Genomic DNA, 18,191 nt, shown 5'->3' with positions numbered 1-18,191 from the left:
TTGCCTATTAAGAATCCCTTTTCTTTTAGAATTTTCTCTTACAAGTCAAACTTACCTATTAAGAATCCTCTTTCTCTTGGAATTCTTCTTTTGCAAGTCTTCTTATCCATCAAGCAATATCTGACAAATCCCAAACAAATCTCAAACAAATCTCAAACAAATCTCTTATGGGATTTGAGTCAATATTCCCAACAATTTTCACCTTGACTCAAATTCCATCAATCATCTGTTTTCATACTAGACATCTTTGGCTCCACCTACAATGAAAGTCACACAATCATCTTCTCTTCTCTTGTGTCTTTACGCTTCATACAAACCAATCTTCAATCTTCAAAACTTAAGTTCGAACTCTTCTCTTTAATCGAGCTCCTCTAAGCTTACTTCTTCCTATGTCTCAAACCAAGCTCTTCCCATATCTCGAACCTTCAGCTCTTTCATGTCTCGAACCTTCGGCTCTTTCCACATCTTGAATCTTTAACTCTTCTTACATTTCAAACCTTCAGCTCTGATACCACTTGTTGGAGAACACCACAGCTCTGATACCATTTGTTGAGCTAAAAGCCTCCAATCCAATCACACCAGCGGAAGCGAAATCAAACAATAAATCAAACACACAAGAGACAACAATTTAACGTGGTTCGGTCTAATTGACCTACATCCACGGATGAGAAAAAAGATTTACTAGTTGTAGAGAATTACAAACATACGTCAAATCATTAACCTCACTCAACAATCAATACTCATAAGACACTCTCAATCTCCTCTAGTCCTATGAAGTATTCTCAACCCAAACAAACACAAACTCAAACCCTTGTGCACTCTTTCAACATAACCAAATACATACCCATATACTCCCATACATCATACCTATGTGAACCCTCTCAGTCTCCTATAGTCCACTCACAAACAAACATACACACCCATAAGACGTAGAGCCTCAATACTCCTATGGAGTGTCTATTCCATAAAACCCTATAACTCTTACATCTTTTTCTCATACCTAACCCTGTAGAGACTTCACTTATTTATAACTATACAAACTTGCCCATTAAGAATCCCTCTTCTCTTAGAATTCTTCTCCTGTAAGTCAAACTTGCCTATTAAGAATCCCTTTTCTTTTAGAATTTTCTCTTACAAGTCAAACTTACCTATTAAGAATCCTCTTTCTCTTGGAATTCTTCTTTTGCAAGTCTTCTTATCCATCAAGCAATATCTGACAAATCCCAAACAAATCTCAAACAAATCTCAAACAAATCTCTTATGGGATTTGAGTCAATATTCCCAACAATTTTCACCTTGACTCAAATTCCATCAATCATCTGTTTTCATACTAGACATCTTTGGCTCCACCTACAATGAAAGTCACACAATCATCTTCTCTTCTCTTGTGTCTTTACGCTTCATACAAACCAATCTTCAATCTTCAAAACTTAAGTTCGAACTCTTCTCTTTAATCGAGCTCCTCTAAGCTTACTTCTTCCTATGTCTCAAACCAAGCTCTTCCCATATCTCGAACCTTCAGCTCTTTCATGTCTCGAACCTTCGGCTCTTTCCACATCTTGAATCTTTAACTCTTCTTACATTTCAAACCTTCAGCTCTGATACCACTTGTTGGAGAACACCACAGCTCTGATACCATTTGTTGAGCTAAAAGCCTCCAATCCAATCACACCAGCGGAAGCGAAATCAAACAATAAATCAAACACACAAGAGACAACAATTTAACGTGGTTCGGTCTAATTGACCTACATCCACGGATGAGAAAAAAGATTTACTAGTTGTAGAGAATTACAAACATACGTCAAATCATTAACCTCACTCAACAATCAATACTCATAAGACACTCTCAATCTCCTCTAGTCCTATGAAGTATTCTCAACCCAAACAAACATAAACTCAAACCCTTGTGCACTCTTTCAACATAACCAAATACATACCCATATACTCCCATACATCATACCTATGTGAACCCTCTCAGTCTCCTATAGTCCACTCACAAACAAACATACACACCCATAAGACGTAGAGCCTCAATACTCCTATGGAGTGTCTATTCCATAAAACCCTATAACTCTTACATCTTTTTCTCATACCTAACCCTGTAGAGACTTCACTTATTTATAACTATACAAACTTGCCCATTAAGAATCCCTCTTCTCTTAGAATTCTTCTCCTGTAAGTCAAACTTGCCTATTAAGAATCCCTTTTCTTTTAGAATTTTCTCTTACAAGTCAAACTTACCTATTAAGAATCCTCTTTCTCTTGGAATTCTTCTTTTGCAAGTCTTCTTGTCCATCAAGCAATATCTGACAAATCCCAAACAAATCTCTAGCAAATCTCAAACAAATCTCTTATGGGATTTGAGTCAATATTCCCAACAAAAACAAAGTACAAAATTCTAGTGTACTTTAACTTCCATAAAACTATTAAGATCAAAGGATTCTATCTATCTTGTCTTCCTATTTTCTTTCTTAAAAATGGCTTCTTTTTATTAGTCTACTTGCAAAGATGACCAATTGACCATAAATGAAAAGGGTAGGACTAAGATAAGAATTATAGACAACGATGCAATAAACGTGCAACTGATGCGTGCGTGTATCTTTTGTATTACTGCTGGCCTTTATTCCCTTTAGATAAAAACCACATGCACTAATCATGTTTAGTATGCTTTCTTTTTGGATAATTAGGTGATTTTATATATCCAAAAGAAATTGAAATATTGTTACATCAAAATTGTTCTAGCTAATAATGCCAACATACAAATAATCAAACATAAAGAGTAGAGCCGTTTAGACCGAAAGCTATGCAAAATGTTGTTATTAACACAATCTGTGGTTAAATGAGGCAACCTTGTTGTTAACCTCAATCCGAGCACTTCTTTGATATGACAAAGAACTTGCAAAAGAGAATCAGTATATCAAATAAATCAACACGCGCCAGGTAGGAGTTGAACTTATGACTTTCTGCTTAGGAAACATATGCTCTAGCTACTGAGCTATAGGTGCTTTCAATCCTACTTTTCATCTCAATTTATATTGACTAGAGATAATATGCTTTTATGAGGTCTAAAACACAAGAAAATAAACTTTTCACCTCTAAAGGGCAACTTCCATTCCAAAAATAGACTGATGAAGCTTTGACAAAAGCAGCTTTTTCATCCATATTATAGAATGTATCGTTCTATGATATAATGAAGGCAGAAGAAGAATTAGGGGTGGGAAGCATACTCACAGATCAAGGTTAGCATCAATCTTTCTGAAAAAATCTCCACCAACAGGATAAAAGGAACTTATCAATCTGTTAATGACAACATCTGTATCCACATTAAAATAGTGTGTGTATGACGAGATACTAAAAACCCCCTTCCAGTTTTTTGGTGGCTGTTGTTGGAATACTTCTGCATAGGATAGACAATGGCATCATTAAACATTAAGCTTCCTTCAGTAACACTAAATAAAAGCTTTACAATATTACCATCATGAACGACATATAACTGCAACCCCAGTAACTCGGCCACAATATTCTTAGGCGTTTTAGAATGTGAATGCAAAATCATTAGTCGACAACTCTACATTCCTAAGAAGAGACCCACACAAACACACAATGAAATAAGCAAGGAGAGCATGCTCAAGGAAAGTTAAAAAATATAAACAGAACCACCAAAGGGATACATCCATCAGGAGAAGGTTCATTTCAGAACCTCCTTTTTAAAAATATTCACCATGGACTCCATTCCACATAAAGAAATTAGTAACTATGAAAATAACCGGTAACTATTCCATAAAGTAAAGGAAAACATAAGAGTAAATTGCAATGTACAGTATTCATTCAAACTTAAAGTGCATCGAAAATAACAACCTTCCTCGCTAAATTTCCCTAGCATACCAGATGTAACTTCCATTAAGTAAAACCACTCAGTTCAATGACCAAATCTCCATATCTTAACACTAGATGTCATGATTTCGAAAGTTTCTCTCTCCTTCAGTTATTATCTATTTGGGAAGAACAAAGTTTCCTTACTAAACCATTCTTTAACACTTTTTTTTTATTAAGAATAACTCATTAAGCCATTAATCATTGCAAATATAGCAGAATTTTCAATTTAATACACCAATAGCAAAAATAATTACCTTCTAATCACAAAGGTACAGAGTAAGAAAAAGAAAGACTGATAAATTTAAGTAAGTTTTTCTTATATGGCAAGAAAATAAATTGTAAAAAAAAAAAACAAAAAAGAACATACCAGTTGGAGCTCTAAGAGTTTGGTAACTTGGGCCGCCACCTCCTTGTAGACACCGATTTTGTCCGGGTCTACTGTTTTAATTTTAATGATAATAATAATAATAATAATAATAATAATAATAATAATTATTATTATTATTATTATTATTAATTATATAAAAATATAAAAATATAAAAAAATAATAAAAAAAGAGAAAAAACAGAAAGTAGGGTGGTTGGCACTGCTATCGCCTCCGACCAGCCACCATACAGCCTTCTTTTAGCCTACTTACAGCCACCCTACAGCCACCTAGATCCCCCTAATTGAAGCCCTTAAAAATCTCCAGCCATTTCCCCTTTAAGCTCTGGGAAGAAGCTCTCTCGGATCCCCTCTTTTCCAGAAATCTCTCTCGAACGCCCAAGAACCCGTTCACTTCATCCCTACCAAAAATCACCAAACGAGCTACCTCTCCCTCAAAACACTCTCAAACACTCAAAATACCCAAAACAGAAATGCAAAAATAGAAACAAAAAAAAAAGAGACAAACAATCCTCCCCGTAGGGAGGAACCTTAGCGCCAAGCTCCCTGCAAAAGCAAAGAAATCATCAGTTTCTTTTTTTTTTTTAAAAAAAAGAAATCGAAAGCTTCAAGCCCCGATCTACGCCGATCGGGGCTGTTTCTGGTAAAACGGACTTCAGATCTGGGAATATCTCGTTGAAAGGAGCTTCTAGAAAGTTTTTGGCATTTTTCGGTCACCGGCGACCCTCGGCAGCGACAGCTGACGGTGACCCAGGCGACGGCCGACGCGGTGCTTCAACCCGAGATCCACTCAAACCGACCCGCCAACCCACTTCAGCCAACCTTGAACCGGTATAGACGAACCGCCAGTGAACCGGTCTAAACCACTAGACCGCCCGAACCGCTGACTGAACCGCAAAATCGGTCAGACCGATCCAGACCAGCGTTGACTAGACCGGTCAGGTAAAAAAATTTTTTTTTTTGAATTTTTGAATTTTTTATATTATTATTTTTATTATTTTAAGTATATTTTTATATTTATGCATGATAAATTTTTAAATTTGTTAAAATAAATGTTTAATTGTTTTAATAATAATAAAATTAAAAACGAATAATAATTAAAAATATATATATAAATGTTTTAAAAAAATATTTATTATTATTTTTATTATTTTTCCTGCCTAGATGTTGGAGGGAATAAAAAAATATTTTTTTAAAAGATAATTCTGCCTAGATGTTGGAGAATTATTATGAATAAATTTTCATAAAAAAAAAACACATAATAAATTTTTAATTATTTTTTAAAAATTATAAAAAATTGAACCTGCTCCGAAAAGTCCGCCTAGATGATGATGATTTTTATAAATGTTCGCATTTTACTTAAAACTTAAACACTATTGTTTAATTTTCAAAATCCTAAATTATTAAAATCCCTAAAAATCCAAAATCTCCTAAAATCCAAAACCCTTAAATCAAAACCCCAAACCTTAAAACACAAACCCTAAAATCTCCAAACTCTAAAATCAAAACCCTAAACCTTCCATATCCTAAAATTCAAGTTTTAAAACCCTCTAAACCTTAAAACCAAACCTTCAAAACCTCTATTCAAGCCCTTACTCAAAACCTCCTAAAAATCCTAAAGACACGTGTGAAAATTTTATTTGAAGCAATTTGTTCCCGAATGTCGCCTAGATGATGGGGTATTTAGAAAATTTTACTTCGTTAAGTCTTTTCACACGATTTCTTAATTCGCTTTAATAACAAGATTAATAAATAAAAAGTATAATAAAAAATTAGGATCTTAAATATAAACAGTCGCACCTAAGCTCTGCCTAGATGTTAAAAAGTCAGGGTGATCTCATTATACTTAGGAATCCAACTATTAAATTGCATTTCATTTTACATAACATTCATTGACATACACACATTAGCATGTTATTATTAGTATTTATTTGTACTATTCTGTTTTTAATTTTTATTTGTACTACCTTTTTAAAAAAAGTTATGATATTACAAAATAAAATAAAAATAACATTCCGAAAAAAATAATTCTTGGTACTCTGCCTAGATGTTGAGAGTCACCAATAATTTTCTATAAAGAGTGTTATTTCATTTTAAGGATTGTTGTGTTAAATCTTAAGCGAAAAGAGTTATTTCAAATTCTGCCTAGATGTTGGAGAATTTCAAGATAATTCTTTAACTTAAAGATTTTCTCAATATTCCTAAATAAAAATTTTAGCAAAAATATTTTTTTAAATGAAGGGAATTAGTGTTAAATTTCAAATTAAAATTATTTTTATCCAACATCGAAAATAGCACGTAATTAAATGGTATGAATTTATGGGCGTTGTGGGGGTGCTAATCCTTCCCCACATGTAACCGACTCTCGGACCCAACCTGGTTTTTCATAGACCGAAATCTTTTTTTTTGATAAACTTTAAACCAATTTTTATAGTTTTATTAAAAGATAAATTTTTGGGTGGCCAATCACACCCTAACAAAGATTGGTGGTGACTACCCCCTTTTATTTCTCTCGATTTTAAAACATCTCATTTTTACGTCTGACGGTCCCAAAACCGTTACGACAGCTTGGCGACTCCACTGGGGACTTATTTGAGAGTCAGGCCAAAATTTTAATTATGTGCTATTGACAATGATTGGATTTAATTGATTTTATTTGATATTTAATTTAATTTCTTTTATTTTATTTTTTTTTGAAAACAGTCGTGTTAATAAATGAAATAAATTATGTGCTAGTTATTACTTCATTTTGATTTTGTTTTTGATTTATTCATGTTATTTTGATTAATACATTACCTTGCACACACTTTGCATATTCACTCGCATGCATGAGATCTATACCCGAGCTCTATCCTTTTTAGGAAGAAGTGAAGTAGCTACGCTCTCGTGAGGTAATAACCTTCGCATTTGCTAGCAAAACACTCCCACTCAGATTGAACCCTTTCCGTTAATAACCCATAATGGGCGAGGATCGGGAAACTTTACTAGTTTATAATAAACGATGATGTGAGGAATAGTCTAGGAACCTTTAGACATATAAATCATAACCCAGCATATCGTGAGCCATAAGAAGCCTACCTAGGATAGAGCCATGCCGTCTTTTAGAAAATTACCAAAAATTAGGACATTATACATTATATTATTTGGTTGTATGGTTGTTATATTATTTTTCTTACTTGTTTGTTTTGAATTCTCGAGTCATTTTAATTTTTTTATTTTATATATTCTTTGATTGTGTGCGTTATATTTGAATATGTGGTATTTATTTTAGGTTAATCATTGAAAAAAAAAAGACAAAAGAACATTTTCAAAGATTAAAGCTTTTTCTTAAATCTTTTGTTTATTGGCCGAATAAAGACTAATTTTCAAGCCTTATTTCTTTCTTTTTTTTTTTTCTTCTCAAAACAAAAAAATTTCATATTTTATTTCATCTTTCTCATTTCATACATCATACATGTATCTCGTCCCATGCACATTACAATAGGATAATATGAGCATTCCATATCAATAGGTAGCACACGCATTTTACTTCATGCACATGCATCCCATGCACTTCTTGATAAGTAGTGTATGCATGCTATCTCATTACGTATCTTAAGGCAGTGTTTACCTTATTAAGCCAGCGCAACACATGCATTGCATTTCATACATACATATCTCATGCATACAGTAGGTCCGTGCATTCCATACAAGCATGCTACATTAGTCATAGGAATACATCTCATCATTCACGTAAATATGTCATTGCATTTCATGCACATAGATTCATGAATAATAGGGTCGTAGGGAACATACATTGCATTTCATATCCCACCATTCTTGCAACAAAACATTGCATTTTTTTTTTTTGCATATATATTCATAGTTGATGAAAATTTTCATTTAGGTCATTTGTACATATAAAAATTCATTGTCATAAGTATATATGCATTCAGTGACATTCTCATATTCATATGTTCATAAACATACTTTGTGTGTCATTGTTTTTGTGATATTCATTTAATAAAGGTAATAGTCTAGAATTTTTGGGTCTAAGTTCCGGAATAAAATGTCTGTCTTGGTGGGAATCAGAGTGACAAAAATGAGAGATCAATTGGAAACAAGGATTAGTGCTTTGGAGTTGAATCAAAAGGAATTATGGCTTGAGCTTCGAGAGATGAAACTACATATGGCTCAATTGATAGAAATGGTTAGAGGTAGTGATGGAGTTAAGTTTGTTCCTCTTCAAAGACCGTTGTCACTACCGTCAAGTCAAGGTCAATTGGCTCCCGTTAGTTTCAGCACTCTGCCAGAGTATGCTAAAGCATTAGGTGATTTGAACAGTGATCGAAATTTAGGCGAACTCAAGAGAGGTGAACTAGCCACGCAAATGACTGAGCTCAAGAGTTTGATTTCCAATAAGGAGTCACCTAGCTTCAAACAACCATTACCAACTATCTCAAGTCATAACCCATACCTAAATCCTCTTTATGACCATTTTCAATCTCCTTTCCAAGCACCTAGGATTAGACCCCCAATTTCATACAACCACCAAGAATTTCACACTTGAACCCATATCCACCATCTCATATTTCACAATCGTCTGTTCAGCATGTTATCCTGTCACTACCTTTTGAACCCGATTTTTGACCCAGAGTTTCTCAATTCACCTCAAGACCAATTATACCAGTACCTTTTCAGCAAAGTAAACTAACCACAAGACAGAAAAACTCTGGTAACACCAAAAGAAAAGCCCCTATTGATCCAATACCCATGTCTTACATAGAATTATACCCGTTGCTCCTAGAGAACTACTTCATTGCCCCTATCCCTGCTGAACCTCACAAACCATCTTTTCCTAAATGGTATAACCCTAATGCCTAATGTGAATACCATTTTGGTGTTGTGGGCCATTCTTTGAAAGACTGCACAGCTTTGAAACATAGGGTATAAGGATTGATAAAAGTCGAATATCTGAGTTTTGATGCCAAGATGAAGCCAGTTATTCACAAGAACCCTTCTTTGATCTATATCGAAATGGTAGGTAATGCTGCAGGCAACAGTAAAGTTGATCAGGATGATGAATAAAAAGCTCTTAAGTAAAGAGTTGTCTTCCCTAGTAATCATAGTCAACTATTTTTTAGATGAGACAAAGAGAAGTGAGAGCAGATCTGGTACTTTTTGGCCCTAGCCCTAGAATGGTTCATAATGTGTAAACTTGATGCTTTTGAAAATGAATAAAAACTTCTTGTAACCTAGATTTTCTATGAATTGATGCATCTATTTATTTTATTGGCGTGCCTAAAAGAGTGTAAGAAAGAATGATGGTTGCAAGTATGTTTTCACCAAACTTTTGAGACAGGAAAGAATGTCTTTAGATAACCCAGTCAAAATATATGATGAAACTCGAGTTTCTCTTTTTTTAATAATAATAAAATTTAGCTTGCACATCATGCATCATCTGTTTGAATTCATTATTTTTCATGCTAGTTAAAGATAAATTGTGAATATGTTTTTATTAAATCTTCAAAGCTAACAAATTTTTGATAATAAAATTCTTATTGTGCATTTTTTACTTCTGATGATTAATAAAAGGCTCAAGGATAGCTATCCTAGGAAACGAGGTCAGTTGAGTCTACACACTTATAGCACTCGGTTTAATACCAGAATCATGGAAAATAAAGATGCCAGTCGAATGGACAAAGTAGAAAAGACCCAAGGAGAGATCGGTGAAACAGTTACGAGAATGCAACAAAACGTAAATAGACAACTGGCATAATTAAAACAGATGATAGTGAAATTGACAAAAGAAAAAGAAGTTGTTGAGACGCACAAGACAAGGGAGAAAACAGTTGTCGAGACACCATTGTATCCATCTAGGTTCACATATGTTCAAGATCCTCATGTGTCACAAGCACTTCCAACAACTCATCAACCTTATATTGGCTATTTTGCCAAGTTACCATTAGTTCAGACAAATGTCAGTCCTGGGCATACTCCTCACGACTTCACTACTGTGCCTAATGTGGATGATCATAAAGAATTGAAGAAATTGAAAATAGTGCCAGATCCATCAAAAGATATAATGATGACAGATAAGTATGATCTGTTGGAAGAGAGACTGAAAGCAATTGAAAGCCATGATGTGTACGAGAATGTTGGCGCTAGTGAACTTAATCTAGTACCTGATCTTGTTATTCCATCAAAATTCAAAGCCCCAAGTTTTGAAAAGTACGATGGAACAAAATGTCGTTTAATACACATTACCATGTATTGTCGAAAGATGATAGGCTACACTCATGATGATAAATTATTGATCCATTGCTTTTAAGATAGTCTTACTGGACCTGCAACAAGATGGTATGCTCAGTTAGACCAAAGTAAGATTTACTCTTGGAATGAATTAGCTAGGGCCTTTCTAGCACAATACAAGCATGTTGAAGATATGATGCCAGATAGGTTGTCCTTGCAGAACATGAAAAAAAGATCAACTGAAACATTCAAAGAATATGCACATAGATGGAGAGACATAGCAGCTCAAGTACAACCACCCTTGTCAGAGAAAGACATTATTGTTCTGTTTGTCAATTTTTTGGATAGTCCCTATTATGAAAGAATGATTGGGAATCTCTCCAAAAAATTTTCGGACATGGTGATTTCTGGTGAAATTATAGAAAATACAATTAAGAGTGGCAGGATTAAGTTAAAAGATGCGACAGATATTGAAGAAGAAAGTACATCAGAATAAAATAAAAAAGAGGTGCAAGCAGTCACACTAGAGGGGCATCTACCTAATAGCTTTATCTCGTACAATCTTTATCTTGCTTATCAACCCCATCACCCTGCCATAAGCCATATCTCTCAAAACCTATATCTTTGCTAACCAAGCCAGCATTTTAGCTTTCCAGCAAACTCTCATCCTCAAGTGGTTATTCATGATCTTGTTCCTACATTTGAATCCACCACCCGACCAACAAAGAATCGAAAGAGACCAAGGAATGACCAAGAGAAATTACCCATCCTTATTTCTTACCTTTTGTCTTTGCTAATAGAAGGTCGATATCTTACTCCTGTGCCTCTAAAAATAACATCAAATCCATCAGCAATGAGTTACAATCCCAATGATAAGTGTGATTATCATATGGGGGTAATTGGCCACTCAACTAAAAAATATAGGTAGTTGAAAGAAAATGTTGAAGATTTTATCAAGAATGGTATTCTGACTCCGGAGGTAATAGAACAATGAAAGTTGTTGACTCCATTCATTGTCAAATGTGAAAAGTTGAGATGAAAAGGGAAGTGTCAAGTTTTGAAAATCAGGATATGATGATTTTTTTTTTTTTACTATATATGTAGGATATGTGCATTGTGTCTCTAGGAGTTATTTAACTTATTTTGGAAGAATTGAATAGCTTGGATTTTTTTCATGAAATTTTCTCTTTATGCATTTGTTTGGATAAAAGTCCCACATAAGCAACTTTCAAAAAAAAAAAGAAAAAAAAAGTTTTATTTTGCAATAAAGATGGAAGGATTCTTAAAGAAAATGGTGATTACTATTAGGAAAAAGCTCATCAAATACCTTCATACCTTTTCAAATACTTTTCTGTCCCTAATCACTTAAATGATTGGACTCATCAACCATAACCTTTCAGGGAATGTGAGTTTGAGTTCAGACCTTAAAGGACCGATAATCTTTTCCTGGGCAAAGAACAAAAGAGATTAATTTTGAAAGTTTGTTTTGAATTAGATACTCTTTCAAATTTTTCAATTGATAATTCAATGTGTGTCAGAATTTTGCTATGACTATAGATACAAAAATGCTTGAGCCTTTTTCTTAAATAACCTTTGTTCCATGCCTTAAGGCACATTGAGAAAAAAAAAGAATCTCTTTCTGCCTAAGATAATTTATACCTTTTCTCTTCCTTCACTAAGAAAATACCAAAAAAAATTTGGAGCCTAAAGAGCCTTTCTAAACTATGCGATCAATCCTATATCACTTGATCATCATTAGAACCTTGAGTAAAAAAGGATGGGGCAGCAAAAAAAATAAAATAAAAACAAAAAAAAGAAGAAAAAAATGAAAAGGATATATTCAATGATTTGCTCTTTTACCCAAATGATCATGTTTGAAATGATGAATGGCCATCTTTCTTTATCTTTTTCGTACATAAAAATTATCTATTTGCTATCCATTTGAGCCTTTTAAATTTTTTGTTCCAAAATAAACCCTAGCCAAGGATCATTTTCTACATTAGGGAAAAAATTAGGATACATTCAAGATTAACTTCAAGAAAAGTATCCGATATTAGAAGCATCTAACATGTCCTTTAGAGGTGAAAGTCTGGGGTAAAAAGTGAATAAGGCTTCGATTGAAATTTTAAGATTCATGAAAGTGAACAGCTAAAGATAAAGTTAAGTATTTCTAAGGCAAAACAAAGAAACCTTAAAGATAAGAATCTGAAGCTTCAATTAGAATTAAAAAAAAAAAATCAAATAAAAAAAAAAGAAAAAATATGTACCTTGAAAATGAGAATTCAAGGCAAAAAAAAAAGGGGTGCATAAAGTTGCTGAAATTAAAGCCAAATGTTTCAAAAAAAAGAGAGGGGGCAAAAGAAGAAAGTCAGAGAGTGCTCATCAGGATCATTGGCCTAATCACCCTGAATAACATATTTGAGCCTATTTATCCATTTTTTCAGAACCCTTAACCTCGACCTACATTACACACCTTGAAAAGCCCATTTTGATCAAATATGGATACTTGGATTGAAGAGCAATATCCTTGAATTTGTATATACTTGTTGAATTCTTCGTTGATAAAAAAAAAAAAATAGCTCTAAGGTGAAAACCCCAAAAGGGTAGTTTAGAGCTAAAGTCATTTTTTGAGGCCCCAAAATAAATTTCAGAGTTTCAAGGTTCTATCCGAAATAAAAAGTCTCGATACAAAACCTTTTGAAAGATTAGTACCCATTAAAGACCTTTCTTTAAAAAAAAAAAGCCTTGTCTTCTTCTCAAATCTTGTTTGAAAAGTAATTGCTAGTTTTGACTCACATTGGAGTATCACGTTTTCAATAAAAAAAAGTGTTTTAAAAATTTATCTCTTTTGTGATCCCGAAAGAAATTCTTGCAACCCTCGTCGAGCTTTCCATGAGATATGCCCACCAGTAAAAGGAGTTGAATTGTCAATTTACTCTCCCATCCATAAGCTTTCCAAATAGTAATCATCAATTTTCAAGAGATTCAAAAGTCTTGAGTTTTAAATTTTTTCATTCAATTGTAAAGATACTTTATGAGGGGTAATTCTTGATCACTTTTGAAAATTTTCAAGATTATTTGAGCATTTTGCACATAATACTGAGATCATCTTTTTTGGGAAAAAGTAAAACAATGAAAATTTAAACAAAAATTTTTTTTTAAAAAAAAAAAAAATTTCAAAAAAAAAATGAGGCAAGAAGAGTCTTTGCATTTGCATCGCTTGCATCTGCATCATAAGAAATACATTCGTATTTGCATCACTTGCATTGGCACTTGTATAAGATATTTACATTCACACTATAAGAAGAATTTGCATTTGCATCATGGCATCTGTATCCTAAGAAAAGATATTTGTAAGGGCATCTACATGAAAAGGACATTGTCATTTGCATTGTGAAAAAGTCAAATGTAACAAGCATTTGCATTCTTACGTCGGCATTAACATTTGCATCGACGTTTTCATTAGCATCATTTGGTGAGAATAGACATTTGTATTATGTTTGCATTTATCAACTTTGTAAGTATTAAAAACAAAAAAAGGGGCATGTTTTTAAAGTTTTAAAGTCTCTGTTTAAGAGAAATCGTTCTCAATCAAGATTTCAAAGCCTCTGTTTAGAGGGAACCTTCCTCATAAAAGACTTTTAGAGTCTCAAAAATATCTGATTAGGCGAAAACCATGTTTTAAAGATTTTTAAATTTTTAAAGTTTCATTGCCTCTGATTATGAGGAGCATTCAAAGATTTTGAGATTCTGTAAGACCTTCGGACATGATTCTGTAAGACTTTTGGGCATGATTTCTAAGACCTCCGGACATAAATTTGATTCACGGTGTTATCCCGATCAATTCTATAATTTTGACTTGTGGTGTTATCCTGATCAATTCTGTAAGACTTTCGAGCATGATTTTAAGACCTCCGGACAATTCTGTAAGACCTCTGGGCATGATTCTGTAAGACCTCTGGGCATAATATCTAAGACTTCCGGGCATGATTTTGTAAGACCTCCAGGCATGATTTCTAAGACCTCCAAGCATAAATTTGATTCGCGGTGTTATCCCGATCAATTCTATAATTTTAACTTGTAGTGTTATCCTAGTTAATTCTGTAAGACCTTCAGACATGATTTTAATACCTCTAGGTAATTCTGTAAGACCTCCGAGTATGATTCTGTAAGACCTCCGTGCACGATGTCTAAGACCTCCGGGCATGATTCTGTAAGACCTCCAGACATAAATTTGATTCGCGATGTTATCTCGATTAATTTTTTATCTTTTAATTTACGGTGTTATCCCAGTCAATTCTATAAGACCTCCGGACATGATTTTTAAGACCTTCGGGCAATTCTGTAAGACCTCTGGGCATGATTTCTAAGACCTTCGGATATAATTTCGATTCGTGGTGTTGTTTCGATTGATTCTTTATTTTTGACTTACAGTGTTATCCCAATCAATTCTGTAAGACCTCCGGGCATGATTTCTAAGACCTCCGGGCATAATTTTGATTCGCGGTGTTGTCCCGATCGATTATTTATTTTTGACTTACGGTTTTATCCCAGTAAATTCTGTAAGACCTCCGGGTATGATTTCTAAGGGGCATAATTTCGATTCGCGGTGTTGTCCCGATCGATTCTTTATTTTTGACTTACGGTGTTATCCCAGTAAATTTTGTAAGACCTCCGGGTATGATTTCTAAGACCTCCGGGTAATTCTGTTATTTGGTCAATTTTGTAAGACCTTCGAGTATGATTTCTAAGACCTCTGGGCATAATTTTGATTTGCGGTATTGTCCCAATCGATTCTTTATTTCTGACTTGAGGTGTTATCCCAGTCAATTCTGTAAGACCTCCGGGCATGATTTCTAAAACCTTCAGACAATTCTGTAAGACCTCCGGGCATGATTCTGTAAGATCTTCGAGCATGATTTGTAAGATCTTCGAACATAAATTCGATTCGCGGTGTTATCCCAATCGATTCTTTATCTTTTGACTTGCGATGTTATCTCAATTGATTCTGTAAGACCTCCGGGCATGATGTCTAAGACCTCTGGGCATAAATTCGATTCACGGTGTTATCCCAATTGATTCTTTATTTTTTAACTTGCAGTTTATCCCAATCAATTCTGTAAGACCTTCGGGCATGACTTGTAAGACCTCCGGGCATAAATTTGATTTGCGGTGTTATCTCGATCGATTTTTTATTTTTTAACTTACAGTTTATCCCAACGATTCTGTAAGACCTCCGGGCATGACTTGTAAGACCTCCAGGCATAAATTTGATTTGCAGTGTTATCTCGATCGATTCTTTATTTTTCAACTTACGGTTTATCCCAATCAATTCTGTAAGACCTCCGGGCATGATTTGTAAGACCTCCAGCTATAAATTCAATTCACGATATTATCTCAATCGATTCATTATTTTTTGACTTGCGATGTCATCCCAATCGTTTTGTGTTTTTTTAAAAAATAAAAATAAAAAATTACGATTTACTTTCGGACAAAATCGTTATCTTTGTCTTTGTCTTATTTTTTATTCTCAGTAATGTATAAAGAGGGACAGTTGTAGACACCGATTTTGTTCGGGTCTACTGTTTTAATTTTAATGATAATAATAATAATAATAATATTTAAAATTAATTATTAATTATATAAAAATATAAAAAAGTAACAAAAAAAGAGAAAAAACAAAAAGTAGGGTGGTTGGCACTACTGCCGCCCCCGACCAGCCACCCTACAGCCACCTAGATCCCCTTAATTGAAGCCCTTAAAAATCTCCAGCCATTTCCCCTTCAAGCTCTGGGAAGAAACTCTCTCGGATCCCCTCTTTTTCAAAAATCTCTCTCAAACGCCCAAGAACCCGTTCACTTCATCCTTACCAAAAATCACCAAACGAGCTATCCCTCCCTCAAAACACTCTCAAACACCCAAAATACCTAAAACAAAAACGCAAAAATAGAAACAAAAAAAAAGAGACAAACAGTCATCCCCGTAGGGAGGAACCTCACCGCTGAGCTCTCTGCAAAAGCAAAGAAATCATCAGTTTCTTTATAAAAAAAAAAGAAACTGAAAGCTTCAAGCCCCGATCTACGTCGATCGGGGCTGTTTCTGGTAGAACGAACTTCAAATCTGGGAAGATTTCGTTGAAAGGAGCTTTTGAAAAGTTTTTGGCATTTTTTAGTCACCGACAACCACCGGCAACGACCCAAGTGGCGACCGACGGCGGTCGGTCGGACCTCTCCCCAAAGCTCTTTCTCTCTCTCCCTTTTTTTTTGAAACGCAGAAAGAATAAACCAAAAAAAAAATTCTAGCTATATATAAAAAAGTAAAACTCAAACGACGTCGTTTAGGGAAAGACCCTAAAACGACGTCGTTTTAACCAAGGAGGATCCATGCGTGGACTCGAATCTGACCCGAGATTTGCACAAACCGACCCGCCAACCTGCTTCAGCCAACCTTGAACCAGTCCATATGAACAGCCAGTGAATCGATCTGAATCGGTCTGAACCACTGGACTGCCCGAATCGCTGACTGAACCGTAAAACAGGTCAAACCGATCCAGACCAGTGTTGACCGGTCTGGTTTAGGTAAAAAAAAATTTTTTTTTTGAATTTTCTAATTTTTTTATATTATTATTTTTGTTATTTTAAGTATATTTTTATATTTATGCATGATAAATTTTTAAATTTGTTAGAATAAATATTTAATTGTTTTAATAATAATAAAATTGAAAACGAATAATAATTAAAAATATATATAAAAAATGTTCAAAAAAATATTTATTATTATTTTTATTATTTTTTTTGCCTAGATTTTGGAGGGAATAAAAAAATATTTTTCTAAAAGATAATTCCGCCTAGATGTTGGAGAATTATTATGAATAAATTTTCATAAAAAAAAACAAAAAAACACATAATAAATTTTTAATTATTTTTCAAAAATTATAAAAAATTGAACCTGCTCCAAAAGTTCGCCTAAATGATGAGAATTTTTAGAGATGTTTGCGTTTTACTTAAACCTTAAATACTATTTTTTAATTTTCAAAATCCTAAATTATTAAAACCCCTAAAAATCCAAAATCTCCTAAAATCCAAAACCCCCAAAAATCCAAAATCTCTAAAATTCAAACCCTTAAATCAAAACCCCAAACCTCAAAACCCAAACCCTAAAATCTCCAAACTCTAAAATCAAAACCCTAAACCTTCCATATCCAAAAATTCAAGCTTTAAAACCCTCTAAACCTTAAAACCAAACTTTCAAAACCTTTATTCAAGCCCTTACTCAAAACCTCTTAAAAATCCTAAAGACACGTGTGAAAATTTCATTTGAAGTAATTTATTCCCGAATGCCGCCTAGATGATGGGGTATTTAAGAAATTTTACTTCGTTAAGTCTTTTCACACGAATTCTTAATTCGCTTTAATAACAAGATTAATAAATAAAAAGTATAATAAAAAATTGAGATCTTAAATATAAACAGTCGCACCTAAGCTCTGCCTAAATGTTGGAAAGTCCGGGTAGTCTCATTATATTTAAGAATCCAACTATTAAATTGCATTTCATTTTACATAACATTCATTGACATACACACATTAGCATGTTATTATTAGTATTTATTTGTATTATTCTGTTTTTAATTCTTATTTGTACTACTTTTTTAAAAAAAATTATGATATTATAAAATAAAATAAAAATAATATTTCGAAAAA

The 18,191-nt window shown here is 33.6% G+C and overlaps 1 long non-coding RNA gene across 1 annotated transcript; it reads right to left on the bottom strand.

Moving 5' to 3' along the window:
• Positions 1-3,049: 3,049 nt before the first annotated feature.
• LOC149515733 (uncharacterized) lies at positions 3,050-4,287 on the bottom strand. The gene is made up of 2 exons (XR_016326268.1): positions 4,244-4,287; positions 3,050-3,397 (listed from the first exon to the last, which is right to left on the bottom strand). It is a non-coding gene; the product is annotated as an uncharacterized LOC149515733 (long non-coding RNA).
• Between the last annotated feature and the right edge of the window lie 13,904 nt (positions 4,288-18,191).

This window comes from Durio zibethinus, chromosome 12, assembly GCF_047325235.1.
Source record: "Durio zibethinus cultivar Kanyao isolate XHJ-2024 chromosome 12, ASM4732523v1, whole genome shotgun sequence".
Taxonomy (NCBI): Eukaryota; Viridiplantae; Streptophyta; class Magnoliopsida; order Malvales; family Malvaceae; genus Durio; species Durio zibethinus.
Note: the sequence above shows the minus strand (reverse complement) of the source record. Positions and strands in the feature narration are given on the sequence as shown.